The sequence below is a fragment of the Catharus ustulatus genome, chromosome 3, assembly GCF_009819885.2.
Source record: "Catharus ustulatus isolate bCatUst1 chromosome 3, bCatUst1.pri.v2, whole genome shotgun sequence".
Lineage (NCBI taxonomy): Eukaryota > Metazoa > Chordata > Aves > Passeriformes > Turdidae > Catharus > Catharus ustulatus.
In genome coordinates this window covers 37,481,861-37,495,684 of record NC_046223.1, presented here as the reverse complement: position 1 = coordinate 37,495,684, position 13,824 = coordinate 37,481,861, and the positions used below count along the sequence as shown (strand labels likewise).

Below are 13,824 nucleotides of genomic sequence, written 5' to 3'. Positions count from 1 at the left end.
TCTATTACTGAGTTCCGACATGCATGGGATACTGCCAAAGAAAGTGATTTCTTTATCACTTCAACAACCAGGCAGTACAGGATGTGTTCATGTCTGTGATGTTTGCTTTTGATTCATTATGGGTTTAGGAACACTGAAATAGTGGCAACTTATATCTCAAATGTAAAGCCATGGCCAGAGGAGAAAGTTGTTCATTGAGGAAATGAGGACATTGACTGCAGGTCTTCAGGCAGAAATGTCATGTTTACATATTCATTCACCATTCACTATCCACTTGCTCCCGAGACTGAGTAGCCTCTATCTCTGTGCTGCAGAGAATTTCTGTTTTGGTTTTGTCTTCCTTTGTCTGTCTGTTATGGCACTGTCACCAAATACTCTCTCTTTGTATTAATGCTTTGTATTCTGCGTCTTCACTGCCCTTGCTGTAGTACAATTGTGTGGTTATCCAGCCTTCAGCAGAAGCAAAGGGAGCCTTCACCATCTGCCAGTTCTGAAATTGCATGAGCTTCAGCTTTATCTCCCAGGGAAGCTTCAGTTCTCTTTCTTCTCTGGACCTCTAAAAAGCCTTGGGTAGAGTGACTGCATTGGCTAGAAAGTCAGTGCTCACCTTGGTCCTGTGAGTTAGTCTGGAAGATAGCCTGAAATAAGTTGAGACCGCAATTCTTCAGTGTTTACCACTGAATATGCAGGATAATAAGAAGATTTAATGAACTCTAGCAATTTCTAGTCTGTCCCTTCCTTTAGGCAGCAAAGGGCAATATTATCTGTAAATATAAACATAAACATTTTATTTTTGATTATTTTTTCTGATACTTCTGATTTGTTTTGTTCAACCAGGATTTCTTTCTTAGTTTCATGGGTCTGTCTGCTTTTCAACTATGGTTGAGGCTTGTGTCTGATCAGGGGAAAAAGTTATGTGAACTCTACTGAAATGAGAAGCAAAACCATAGAACTGATCATAGAGGACTTGGGTCAGTTTCTGGATATTAGAGTTATAGAAAATAGATAAAAAGACTGCTTGCAAGGTCTGGTGTGGCTTCACTTTAAAGCACCTCTCTGTTGGAGCTGACCACCTCCAGGCTACCCAAAACTTCTTTGTAGAGCACACAGCAAGGATATTCATGAAGCAGGTTTACCCAAGTACAGTGGAAACGTGCTGGCCCCATGGCACTCACATGTACACCATCATCTGCTGAAGAAAATTTCCCAGCAAAGACTGGATTCCAAGATTCAATGTCTGATTAAAAGGGGGAAAATGTTTTAAGGTAAAGCAAGAATGCTTGTAAGAAATCAGAGGCAGGCTTAATCCCTGGGGAGTTGACTCTGTTCCTGTTGCAGTCACTGCCTAAAAGACAGTGGTCAAGAAATCACCAGTTGTTTTAACTGAAGGTCTGAAGGAATCACAAAGAGTTAGTGAGGAAATACCAATCCACAGGAGATTTTGGTAAAATGTGTTTCATGGGGAATGAGTCACATGAAAAGCCTGTCTGGAATTCACCAGTGATATGGAAGAAACAGAGGATTCTGGCTGACTGAGGACACAATTGCAGATGGCATAAAAATCAGAGGAATGGGAATTAAAAACTAAGGAAGGCCAGAGAAGAAAAAAAGCACACTCTGGCTCATTCATTGTGATACGAGCAACCAAGTAGTGAGAAAGCCTGGACCAGGGAGTCTGCATCATTTCTGTGGGTGCTCAGGAAGTTGATACCGAAGGGTGTCCGTGTCAAGGGTGCCTTGCCCGAGGGGGTATATTTGGGGGCCACAGAATGCTGAGCTCACCAGGTGTGTGGGGTGGGAGAGGAGGGCAGAGCCATGGCAAATCCTCTTGCCATCAGTGCCTGCCTCTGGGCTGGGGCCAACTGCAAAGAGCTGGGAGAGAGCAGTGATTTGGGGAAAGAAAGGCTGATGGGCACAATACATTTAACTACAGTAATTTCATGACTATAAGGCACACCGGACTATGAGGCACACTTTTTTTTTCAGCGAGGAGCTGTGCCACGCGCAACAAAGTAACGAATTAGTAATGGCATCGCGCAGTCGTGGAGTTTACTGGCAGGTGCTCAATTTGCAAACATTTTTCACAGATCGGTGTAGCCTTTAAATGCAGCCCCAGGCGCCCTCCCCATGCTGCAGGCCCTAGCACTCCTGCCTACCCCCAGTGCCGGCTGGCACGGCTTGCGGCTCCTAGCTCCCACCGCGTGGCCGTGGCGGGTCCCGGAGTCCCCCCCACCCAGCAGCCGTGGCACCTGCAGTTCCTGGCTCCCCCCACGCGGCCGCAGCTCCCGCGGGTCCTGGCTCGGCTCGCAGCTCGCACTTCCGGGTTGGCAAATTTCTGAACTTCGTCCATATACAAGACACAACCGGACTATAAGGTGCACTTCTGGGTTCAGACCAAAATTTTAGTCAAAAAGGTGTACCTTATAGTCGTGAAATTACTGTAATTGGAGAGAAAGGGAAGAGGGAATTCAATCAGAATCTGAGTGTGTATGTGAAGGGGGTGTCAGGATACCTGAAACTGTGGGGCTCTTTAATCTGACAGATAAAGGCAGGACAAGATACGGTTTCTAAAAGCTGGAAGCTGCCAGATTTAACATGGGGCATAATTAGCTGCTGAAATGGGTGGAGTTGTGAAAGTCTCCAGCACTTGGAGTCTCCACACCAAAGCTGGATGTTTCTCTCAGGGACAGACCATTGCTCAAGCACAGATGGGAATCAAAGATCTCAGGTGCTGAACAGGAGTCCACAGGTCATGCTGTTCCAGAAAGCCAGCTGTATCATCACCTACTCTCTGCAGCTCTTCTATCTGGATTTGTGATGGGCATTTGAAACCATAATCAAGTCTGTTGGTCACTAGTTGGGATGCTGTTTGCAGTCACAGCTGAAAAGTTGTTATTATCATGAAAATTATCATCATTGTCGCTATTCCTGCTACCATTGTTATTTGTACTAACTTAGATCAGGAACAATTAGTACTGAGGGCAATGGAGACACTGTAGCAACTAAAGCAACAAACCAAAGAAAAGTTCTGTGCTTGTTAATTTAAAAATGTGTAATAGATATTGCCTATCAATCTTCCCTGCCCCACCTATTCTTTTTTCATTAAATCCTTATGGATCTTATGGGTTACAACAGTTTCCTACCAAAAAGGAACCCCACACCTATTTCAGGAAAGTACGTAACTATTTTATTTGTCTGTTTTACTGAATAGTGGGAAACCTGATCTCTACTACCCAACTGGGTGTGTTTGGCTGTTCCTCAAATTAAAACAAGACTCGGAAGATTAAAGTGGAGCTTGGCTCAAGATCAGGTGAATCAGCACATTTATAATGCCACAAAATGGCCTGCAGGATGGCCTTCTCTTCTGTAATTACACAGGGATTTTATGTGTACAGGCAAAGGAAGTAATTTGATTTATCTGTTCTAATTAAATATATGATGTGAGGAAACAGTGATATGTCTGTTTAAAACATGCTTTAGGTTCTTTTGGTGAGAAAGTGAGTGTGACTATAAGTACTGTGCTTTAATGTGACTGTAGCTTTCCCGTTAATGCTCATACTCTTAAATGTCATTTATGTAAGAAGCTGTAATGGCAGGTTTGGACTGGCATTTGGCATGAAATTGCATGCGAAGAACTGTACCCAAAATGCATGCATTTCCAACTTTTTATATTACATGAGCTTATTTTCCAATCCCTTGCAAGAAGTCACTTGGGGTAAATCCTCATATCCATGGAAATTAAATGAAACCCAGTTATTGCAGAACTAGGACCAACGAAGATATTTGAGAAAATCCATCCCCACAAACTGTAGTGGAAGCCAGGTATGACCCACATGTGGCCATGGTCTCTTTTAACTGGGAAACAGCCATGTTTCCTTAGGAGGAGTATTCAAACACTAACATTAAGGATATTTTTTCTTATCTATTGGTCAATACCTGATCATAAGAGTCCTGCCTTTGGTTTCAGGAGCCAAGGTCAGCCCCAAGCTCCAGCAAGACAGTGTTAAGAAGAAGAAGAAGTAAAGAAGAGGAGGATTGTGGTGAGTGAAAGGAAAGGATTTATGAATTTTCAAATGCTGCTTAAAAATATACTAAGAAAGAGAATCAAGTTCTCCCATTTTACCTGTCTTACCTAGGGCCAAGACGAGCTGAAGAATTGTTTGTGGACAGTCATTAAAAAATAGTGTCAGTGTTTTAAGACCGCTGAGAATGTACTGTAACAAAACACTATGTGTTTTGCAGATCCTTTCACATATTTCTGTGTGTGAATTTTTAAAAAGGATTGAGATTCCTAAAACCTGCACAATCAGTGAAGAAGACAAATGCTTTAGAGGGAAAAAATGGTTCTGTGCTCTAAGTGCCTGTTTTTTGTAAGCTGAAACTATTATTTAATTATGTGCCATTGGTATGTAGTGGTGTGGGTTTTGCAGAAGGACTTAATGTTCCAGCTGTTTAGGGATGAGAAAACATACTGTAAAATGGACAACAGGGGTTTTTGTGGGGTTTTTTTGGTGGTTTTTGTTTGTTTGTTTGTTTGTTTGTTTGTTTGCTTGTTTGTGGGTTTTTTGTTTTTTTTTTTTTGTTGGGGTTTTTTGTGGGGAGGGAGGGGGGAAGTTGGTTTGGGTTTTTGCATTTTTTTTCCCTGAGGATTAGAGCTAGGCTTTGAGGGAGGAAATAGAATCTGAGCAAGTTTTGGTCCTACTGGCTGGTGTCATGCCCAGGGAGACATACCTGGCTAACAGCTTGTCCTGGGAACTTCAAATGAACATAAAAGAGAAAGGGTATTACCTGTACCATGCAGGAAGGCTTTGGCAACATTGGTCTGGAGAACTACCAGGGGAAAATGATATTTCTGGAAGAAACTAATGACTTACTCAACTCCTAAAGTTGGTGGTGCTAATGACTCAGAGAGCAGGGTATCTAGTTTATGTAGTTGAAGGTTTTCTGCTGACTATGAGCAATGGGTTTGCCAGGGGAGAGCTCATCCTAAACTTGCCAGCAAACCAGGAAAAGGGCGAGGCAAGTACATCTCCTTCTGACTTTCAGGAAAGGGATGCACAAGTTGCCAAAGTCAAATACCCATTAAGGTGTCTGGCTGTAGGTTTGCTTCCCAGTGCTTGAGAGGACCCCCACCTCCTCCTAGTGCCCTTTGTACCTCTGCTTCCCCAGGATAAAAGGGCAGGCTCCCATCTTCAGTTTCACCCTGTTCCCTGGGGTAGCTAAGATACAGTTCAACCTCCACTGCCAAAAAACCTGTTGTTCTCTGGAAAGTGACTGTGGCTGCCCTCGATTCCCTTGTCCAGGTTCTTGATAAAGGTATTAAACTGGACTGGGCCAAACACTGAGCCCTGGGGAGCACCACTTGTGACTGGCTGCCAGCTGCATGTGACTACATTCCCATCACTCCTTGGGCCCAGCCATCCAGGCAGTTTTTCACTTGGCAAAGGGTGCACCCATCCAGGCCATGAGCAACCAGTTTCTCCAGGAGAACTTTGTGGGACAGTGTCAAAAACTTTACTGAAGTTCATGTGAATACATCCACAGCCTTTCCCTCACCCACTCGGTGGGTCACCCTGAAATAAAATGATATCAGATTGGTCAGGAAGGACTTGCTTTTCATAAATCTGTTCTAGCTGGGCCTGATCCCCTGACTGTCCTGTACATGCATTCTTGTTCTTCTGCTCCATAACCCTCCCAGGCACTGAGGTCAGACTGACAGACAGACTTGTAGTTCCCCAGATCCCGGTTATGACCCTTCTTGCTGATGAGTATCACATTTGCTAAATTCCAGTCAAGTGGCACCTCCCTGATAAGACAAAACTGCTGGTGGATGACAGAAAGTGGCTTGGTGGGCAGTTCTGCCAGCTCCCTAAGTACCCTTGGATGGATCCCATCTGACCCTGTAGACTTTTTCATTTCTGACTAGTGTAGCAGGTCACTGACCATTTCCCCTTCGGTTATGGGGACTTTAATTCTACTCCCCATCACTGTTTTGCAGTTCAACAAGCTGGGTACCCTTTGATCAGTTGGGTAGTCCTTAGTATTAGTGACTGAGGCAAAGAAAGCACTAAGTACCTCACCTCTTTTTTCATCCTTTGTAACTGTGTTTACCCCCTCTTCCAATAAAGGATGGAGATTCTCCTTAGATCTCCTTTTGTTGCTGATATACTGATAGAAACATGTTTTATTGTCATTTATAGCAGCAGGCAGATTGAATTCTAGCTCATCTTTGGTCCTTCTTATTTTCTTCCTGCATAAGCTACCAACATCCTTGTAGTCCTCCTGAATTGCCTGCCCCTTCTTCCACAGGTCATAAATTCTCTTTTTTTCCCTGAGTTCTAGCCAAATCTGGAATCCTGTACTGAATGTTGACATAGTTTTAACCTCAACCCTTTGCTTAGTCCCTACATCACTCTACTCCCACATGAGAAACTTGCCTTTTTTTTGCTTCAAACTTTGCTGCCTCACACAAAAGGTGAGCAGTCTCTGTCAGATGGATGCCCACCTTGTAACTGCAGAGAGCCAGAAGATGTGGCAGGAGGTGGCTTGTGAGGACATAGAAGGTGTGTGAGAAGAAAGGCACCAGCTGCCATCGAATAAGCAAGAACAGTACCAGGGATTGCAGAGCTCCTCTGTGTATTGAGCAAAACCTGTTGGAAACTCAGACTTTTCTCACCTTCCATGCTAGTGATAGAGAGACTAGGGCACTGTCTTATATGCCACCTCTGATGTCCAAATGTGAAAAATCACTTTCTCATTCTCTCAACACAGGACACGGATTTCCCATGCATCCAAGTGAGAATCATCTGTTGTGGAAAGGCTGCAGGGGACTTTATAATTCAGGAGGCTTCCTTGTCTTTCCTCTCCCTGGTCTCTGTTGTGTACACTGACACCGGTGAGGTCCTACTCATTCTGCACTGACAGCTGCTCTGGATCAGTCACTTGCTTTCCTGGGCATCCCTCAGACACCATGGTGTCCTCTCCCCACTGGCTGTGGCTGTGTGCACCCAACCAGGGCATAGCTCAGTAGCACTCATGCATGCTGCTCTGGGCAGTGCCTGCTCCTGGCTACGAGCTGCTTCCTCCTCTCTCTTCCAGCCTCTCTGGTCCTGTCCTACTAGGTCTGTAAAACATCCTGTTCAATCACTTTCAGCTAGTTTTAACCTACCTTGCCATATATCCACTCAAACCTGCTCACCTACAGCTTCTGGTAAGACTCATGTGACATACCAAATACTCTCCTGAAATCCTTACTTGCTGTACAAAACCTCTTCACCCCATTCAGCGCAGTTCTATTCCCCAGATTACTCCTCCATTGCCTGCCTCTGCTGACAGTGATAAAACACATGGACTGCTTCAGACAATGTGCTAGGGAGACTCAAGGCGTTGCTGCTGCTACTGCAGCCTCCTGCTTTTAATTACAATTGCTAAATCAAAAACACTCCTTCCAATATTAATTATTCTCGCTACTAATAATACATCTGACAGAAAGTCTCCCTGAAGAGGAGTGACTCCTTAGAAGTGTTCTCCTACCCCTACCAGTGGCATGGTCTGATTGTGAAAAGAAGGTCTTGAAGAAAAAGACCACTGTGAACACCCAGTGATCTTAGAAATACAAAGTGCTTTAAGAAAACCCAGCTCTGATGTAGGAAGTAATAAAAATAAAATATGTTTGATTATGGAATCTGTCCATTTATATAGGTTATGTCTGTCTATACACACATATATATATAGAGAGATGGATGCATCTACACCTTGCAGACTTTACTCTTTCAATTTTTCTTGTTTAGCTAAGGTTCTGTTTCAGACATTTTCCACCTCCTGCTTAACCTTGCTCCTTCATTGTATTACAGTAAGCATTTGTTGCTGCCTGATGGCATCTAGTTCAAATACCTAGCAAGATCAAACTCAGGAGGAAATAAATGGGAGGCACAAGGCCCTCTATAAAGTAGCCTACACCTTTCATGGACTGGAATGGATGTTCATCAGTAATGAGGCACTGTAATTAAATTAAATTAGCCTTGGCCATACCTCTGCCATATCTGCCTGTACAATGCTCCCTTAAGCAGCAACACTCCCACGGGAAATTAAATACACTGTATGTGCATTAGCCAGCCTTATTGTTTGGGTGTTCCAGCAGCTAAGAAATCCTCACTGCAGTTTCCTAAACAAAGGGAGGGAAGGTTTTCGGCTTCTCTGAAATTTGGGTGCAGTTCAAGAGCAGACACCAGCTGGGTCACTCTGACATGCCTGCCCTGGGGTGCAGGTGACCATGATGGCTCCCCTGCTGTGGACTGTTTCCCCTGCAGCACCTCTAAGCATGGCCATAATGTGAATGAAACAATAGTAATAATGGTCATCATTATCATCATCATCATCATCATCATCACCATCATCATCATCATCACACTGAAAAATCATGCTGCTTTGCTAGGATGAAAAGGTTCAAACATAAATTGTCCTTTTCTCAGGAGATTACTCAGTCTAATTCTTCAAGTGGCCATAGGGGTCTTTCATTATTCATTCAGGTAGTGGTTAGCTTTCCTATTATTGGGAAAGTCATGAGAGCGTGAGGAGAGCAAAAAAGCATTCTGGTAATAATGCTGTCATGACAACTTCTCTCTTCATCAAAATAGGTGTTTTGGAGGAACAGAGTGCTTCTCAAGGATTTTTTTCCTTACTAAAGGCCCCTGTCACCCTATAAAGATGTTGTGGGAGTGAAAGAGAGGAATTATTTTGTTAATGTGCTTTTATCTAAAAGCACCAGGTGGATACCACTTTCCATATCCTTCTGAATTATCTGCAGTCCATACTGTAGGAGTTACTCACTTGCTTTTTTTGTGCTTAATGTAGTTTTTCTTAAATTACGTGCATATTAGACTGGAGAGAAAAAAGACTAGAACTGTGTGAATTAGTGATTTCTCAATTCCTTCACTGGACAGGAAAAATGAAAGCACAGTTGTCTTCACGGTGAATGCACAATGTTGGTTTGACATCTCTTACTTTTTAAAAATAATTTAGTCAAACTCAGCCTCAGAGTTTTCTTTGGAAGCCAAATTTTCCAAATTGTTTCCCAGATGTAATCAGTATTCTCAAATCTTTTCCAAACTGTTAGACTTGAGATTGCATTGTTTTATAAACAAGGAGTTAAAAAAATTGCTTGTTTCTAAAAGTGATGTAACACTTCAATTATTTCTAAGATGAAAACTATCAAACAGTTTTCTGCTATTAAATATGATTGTAACTGTGACAGCATAGCATTGTACTCCAGTGTAATTAAGTTCTTTTCGTTTTCCCATGAAACTTAGCTGCTTCAAAGTATATTCTCAGAAAATGCTAAGTTGTTCAAGCTATGTGAATTGCTCCAGTGTAATAACCTCTGCATTACCCTCACTTTCATGCAATTAGTTATTTTAGAATTTTTTTGGTGGATTAAAAAAAAAAAACTAAAAAAATCAAAAGAAAGAACTGAGAATAGGTAGTTCAATAATGAGAATCTCAATTAGAATGTAAGACAAATAAAAAAATAAGAATAATAGTAAGGTAATCAAGAGTCATACAAAAGAAAAGCACAGATGACTATATTCCTTATGGTTTGAAGAGAAGGTGTATGCAAGGTGAAATAATACAGATACATGCAGTGAGGTATGGTTTAGACATCAGTTCAGCATCTTTTCGTAAAGGAATAATGACACAAAGGTATTTTAAAATTTCATTTGATCACTACTTTCACAGACCATATGTACAGGAAACACTAAAATGAATGTCAGTTTGGAAGAGAACTTTAAGAATAGAATTGACAGACAGAATTAGTAAAACCTAAAATCAAATCAGGTACTTACCTAAGAAAAGTAAATATTCCAGAGAGCTGAGATAGTCTATCTATGTGTGAGGAGTCTGTGTCCTCTCTCTTTGCTGCGTTCACAACTGAGCACTCCACAGCGTGGTGGGGACTGCTGAGCGTCCCTCCTTCCTTGTCCTCTACAACACCTGGTGTTGACAGCTGTCAGGAAAGGGGAGTGGACTTGGTACATAGTTCTTCTGATTTGCAGTGGTAATTCCTGCAGTGCCATTGCAGAAGTCAGGAAACACCCGAATATCAGTTGTGGAGAGACAAAGAAAGAGACCAGGAGAGGAAAGAAAGAGAGGAGAGTGGAAAGAGAGGAAATACGGAAGCGAGAAAGAGATTAAAATAAAGAGAGAGAAGGATAGAGAGAAATAGAGAAAGGGGAAGAAACAGACAAAATGAGAGAAAGAAAGCAAGAAAGAAAGAAGGAAGGAAAGAAAGGAATGAAAAGAAGGAAGCAAGAGGAATAAGGAATGAAAGAGAGAGAAAAGGAGAAAGAGAGAAAAAGAAACAGAAGAGACATCCCTGCCATGGAAGCTTGGTCAGATGCTCAGCTGATCCCCAGCAGAGCTTCTTCCCTGTCTTACGTGGGCCCACTCCAGCTGACACCAACTTGGATCTTACCTGTGACATTTACATTTCCTAATCAAGTCAAAGTTTAATGCTGCAGGGAAGAAGGAACGGTAAAAGCAGCTTTCAGAGATTTGGAGTCCTGTAAAACTACATGTCATCCTGGGATGTAACACTTGGGCCACCCTCCTTGTGATGTGGGGTGAGTGACATAGGAAGAGGTGTGCTCTTTTCAGCCTAGTGAGAGCTGAGGCTGAAGCATGTCTTTTAGGAGCTGCTAATTAATACAGTTAGCTAAGTAATATGCACTGCTGCTGATTTTCAGAGAAAAAGTTTTGGGCTTTGTCACCAATGGAACAAGTTGTTTTTTTTTCTAGACTGAAGCCCAGCAGCAAATGAAAACATAATCAGTGTGGGCACTTGGGTGATCTGAGCCCCAAAATAAAATAGGAGCTGCTTCACCTGTGACCTGGGCTATGAATGGGTGATACTGCTAGCCCCTGTGAAGTCTCCGGACACACAAAGTTTGCTAAATGAAACTCCTCAGTTGTTTATTTGTGGAACTTCTTTCACTGCAATTACCTGTATTCAATATCACTGTAGGATTTTTGTCTTGTCTGCTGGATTCTTAAAATAATGAATAGTGTCTTGGCTTCAATGCCAATGGATAATATAAAGGAGTGTGCAGAGTTGCTGATAAAGGGGAAGTACCAAATACAGGCAGAACAATTTGAGTTTCATTTGTGGTTGAACAGACAAGGGCAAAAATATTGTTAATCATATCAGATGATAGTTTTCTTTAAAAACAGATTAGATTTTCGTGACCCACAGCATTAATTTTAAATAGATATCCTTATTAAAAAGATCTCTCTTTGTTTGTGGGTAGATGTGTTAAGCTGAGTTTGAGGATACATTACCAACATGCTGTGAGAGAATAAGTAATTTAGTTAAAAGTTTCAAAATATGAGATTTGCTTGCATCTGGGATAAGGAAATTATTTTTGTGTTTTAGCAGAAGAATGTATCCTATCACCATTAGGGCAGTTCATCACTTTGAACTATTCTTTTATCAGTGAATCAGTGAATTTTTCCTTTTGCAATGTAGGAAGTTTACTTAGAACTCTTGCTCCTTTGAGTGAGAACTATATTTCCTCACTGCCAGGTATAATTTAATGTGCACATCTTCATTTTTTTTCTGGAGCATAAAACAGAAGACAATTGTCTTTGCTGCTATGCTGTCATGGCACACTGGTTTCGTTTAACATTTTATCCAGTCCTTTTCATACACATTGCAGCTCTTTAATTTGTTACTCACTGAAGCCCATCGTGATTGTATTAATAACACATTAAATTCCTGTCCAGCTATGGTTTCACAGTACAAAGGGCAGCTCTCAGTGCAAACCTCAGCCCTGATGATCCCCAGCCCCAAGCTGGTGATTTATGGAGTTCTTCTTTTGGTCCTTCCATGGCAATTCTGGCTATCTAAATCTTCTCCCAAAACTGGGGGTCCCTAGCATAGGAATAGTTTACCTTCAAATTATGCTGTATAATTTAAATTTAGTCATATAATCTGAAGACACTTTTGATTCAGTTTTAAAAGTTATATATACCAGTTGAAGGTGGTGATAAACTCAATTAACTAGGCTACTATAAACCTTATTTAAATCAAATTAAGTGCATTTCTGCAACAGTTAGCATCTATTTCATTAACTGTGATTAAAAACTGCTTGGGAATTAAATTGGTGTGACTTTGAATATAGATAAAGCCAGGGGAAAACAGAACTGGCAGCTGAGCCTGAACCAGACTGGAAAGTTTGGAGTTCTTCTTTGTACCCAGAACACCAGGGCTTTGTTTCTTTTAATTAAAACTGGGATCCTGCAGAATGTAATGGATGTTGTTTAGAAAAGCTGCTCACTTGTTTCTGATAATTGGATTTTTCTAGCCCAGATAAATATCCTACTATGCCATTTCACTGAGACCAAGAGGATTCCTCCAAATAATTAAAAAACGAGTGCTGAAGACTGTAACCACCTCATTAAGATAAACTTACAACAACGTCTTGAGTTCAAATAAGGAGTTCTTTTCTTTTTTTTCTGGAGACAGGCCACAGTTTGTTTAGCTTGGCAGCAGCAACAAACTGATTTTCATGTATGCAAAAAAGCCATTACTGCTGAATCATTGTGTCTCAAGAAACACTAAATTGAACTAGTACACTTTTATAGAGGTCTGCAGAAACTAATTTTGACATGGTTACACCAAACAAGTAATGAAAATTAAAATATAAGTGAAAGTGTAAATATTTTGAGAGAACTTCTGGCATGTAGTCTCACACCAAACAGAGGCTGATGTACGCACCTGCCAATACTTGATGCTAGAAATAATTCACTGAAATTATGTTACAATTTTGTTGTTTCTGCTCAACACATTATGCTGCAATATATGTAGTAACACCTATTGAGATAAATGATGGCTTGCTATATCAGCTGATCAGCTGATACTATAATGACAGATCTAATTCATGAGCCATTTTTTGTTAGTCTGCATTTTTTCCTAAAAAAAAAAAAAAAAAAAAGATACAGAAAATTTCTGATACAATTTAACCCTAAAAGATATACTACCTAGGAAAGCTGGCTAGATAATCTAGGAATAAGTGGTTGAAAAAACTTCAGTGGAAAAGTATTTGCCAACACTGGAGGAAAATGGGAGGGTTAAAAAGGTCCATGTGAATATTTAAAAAATAAATTGAAATTACCAGAGCTGTAACAATGAACAGAATCAGGGGGTCACATGCATTTAGTGGCCAAGAAGGCCAATGGAATCCTGGAGTGCATTAGGAAGGGCACTGCCAGCAGCTCAAGGGAGGTGATCCTGCCCCTCTGCCCAGCCCTGGTGAGGCACATCTGGAGTGCTGAATCCAGATGTGGATGACTCCTCAGGACAAGAGAGACATGGAGCTGCTGGAGTGGCTCCAGAGGAGGGTAACACAGATAATTGAGGCACTGGAGCATCTCTCCTAAAAAGGAAAGGCTGGGGGAGCTGGGGCTGTTCAGCCTTGAGAAGAGGCACTGAGAGGGGAGCTCATCCATGTCTGTGAGTATCTGCAGGGAGGTGCCAGGAGGATGGAACCAGGCTCTGCTGAGTGGAGTCAAGCAACAGGACAGGAGGCAATGGGCAGGAACTGATGCACAGGAAGATCCACCTGAACATGAGGAAGATCTTTACTGTGTGGGTGACTGACACTGGAACTGATTGCCCAGAGAAGTTGTGGAATCTCTCTGACTGGAGATACTCCAGAATTGCCTGGATGAAATCCTGTGCCATGTGCTCAGGCCCTGTTTGAGCAGAGAGGCTGGACCAAAGGAGCCACTCCGGTTCCTTCCAACCTGACCCATTCTGAAAGCTGTGTT

At 41.9% G+C, this 13,824-nt stretch overlaps 1 protein-coding gene across 1 annotated transcript in view; it reads left to right on the top strand.

The window, feature by feature from the left end:
* RMDN2 (regulator of microtubule dynamics 2) overlaps positions 1 to 13,824 on the top strand; it is a 179,558-nt gene that overhangs the window by 154,213 nt on the left and 11,521 nt on the right. The window contains exons 16-17 of the transcript XR_004417285.1: positions 3,212 to 3,310; positions 3,968 to 4,040. The gene's annotated coding sequence lies outside the window, so the exon portion shown is untranslated. The remainder of the gene's footprint in view (positions 1 to 3,211; positions 3,311 to 3,967; positions 4,041 to 13,824) is intronic.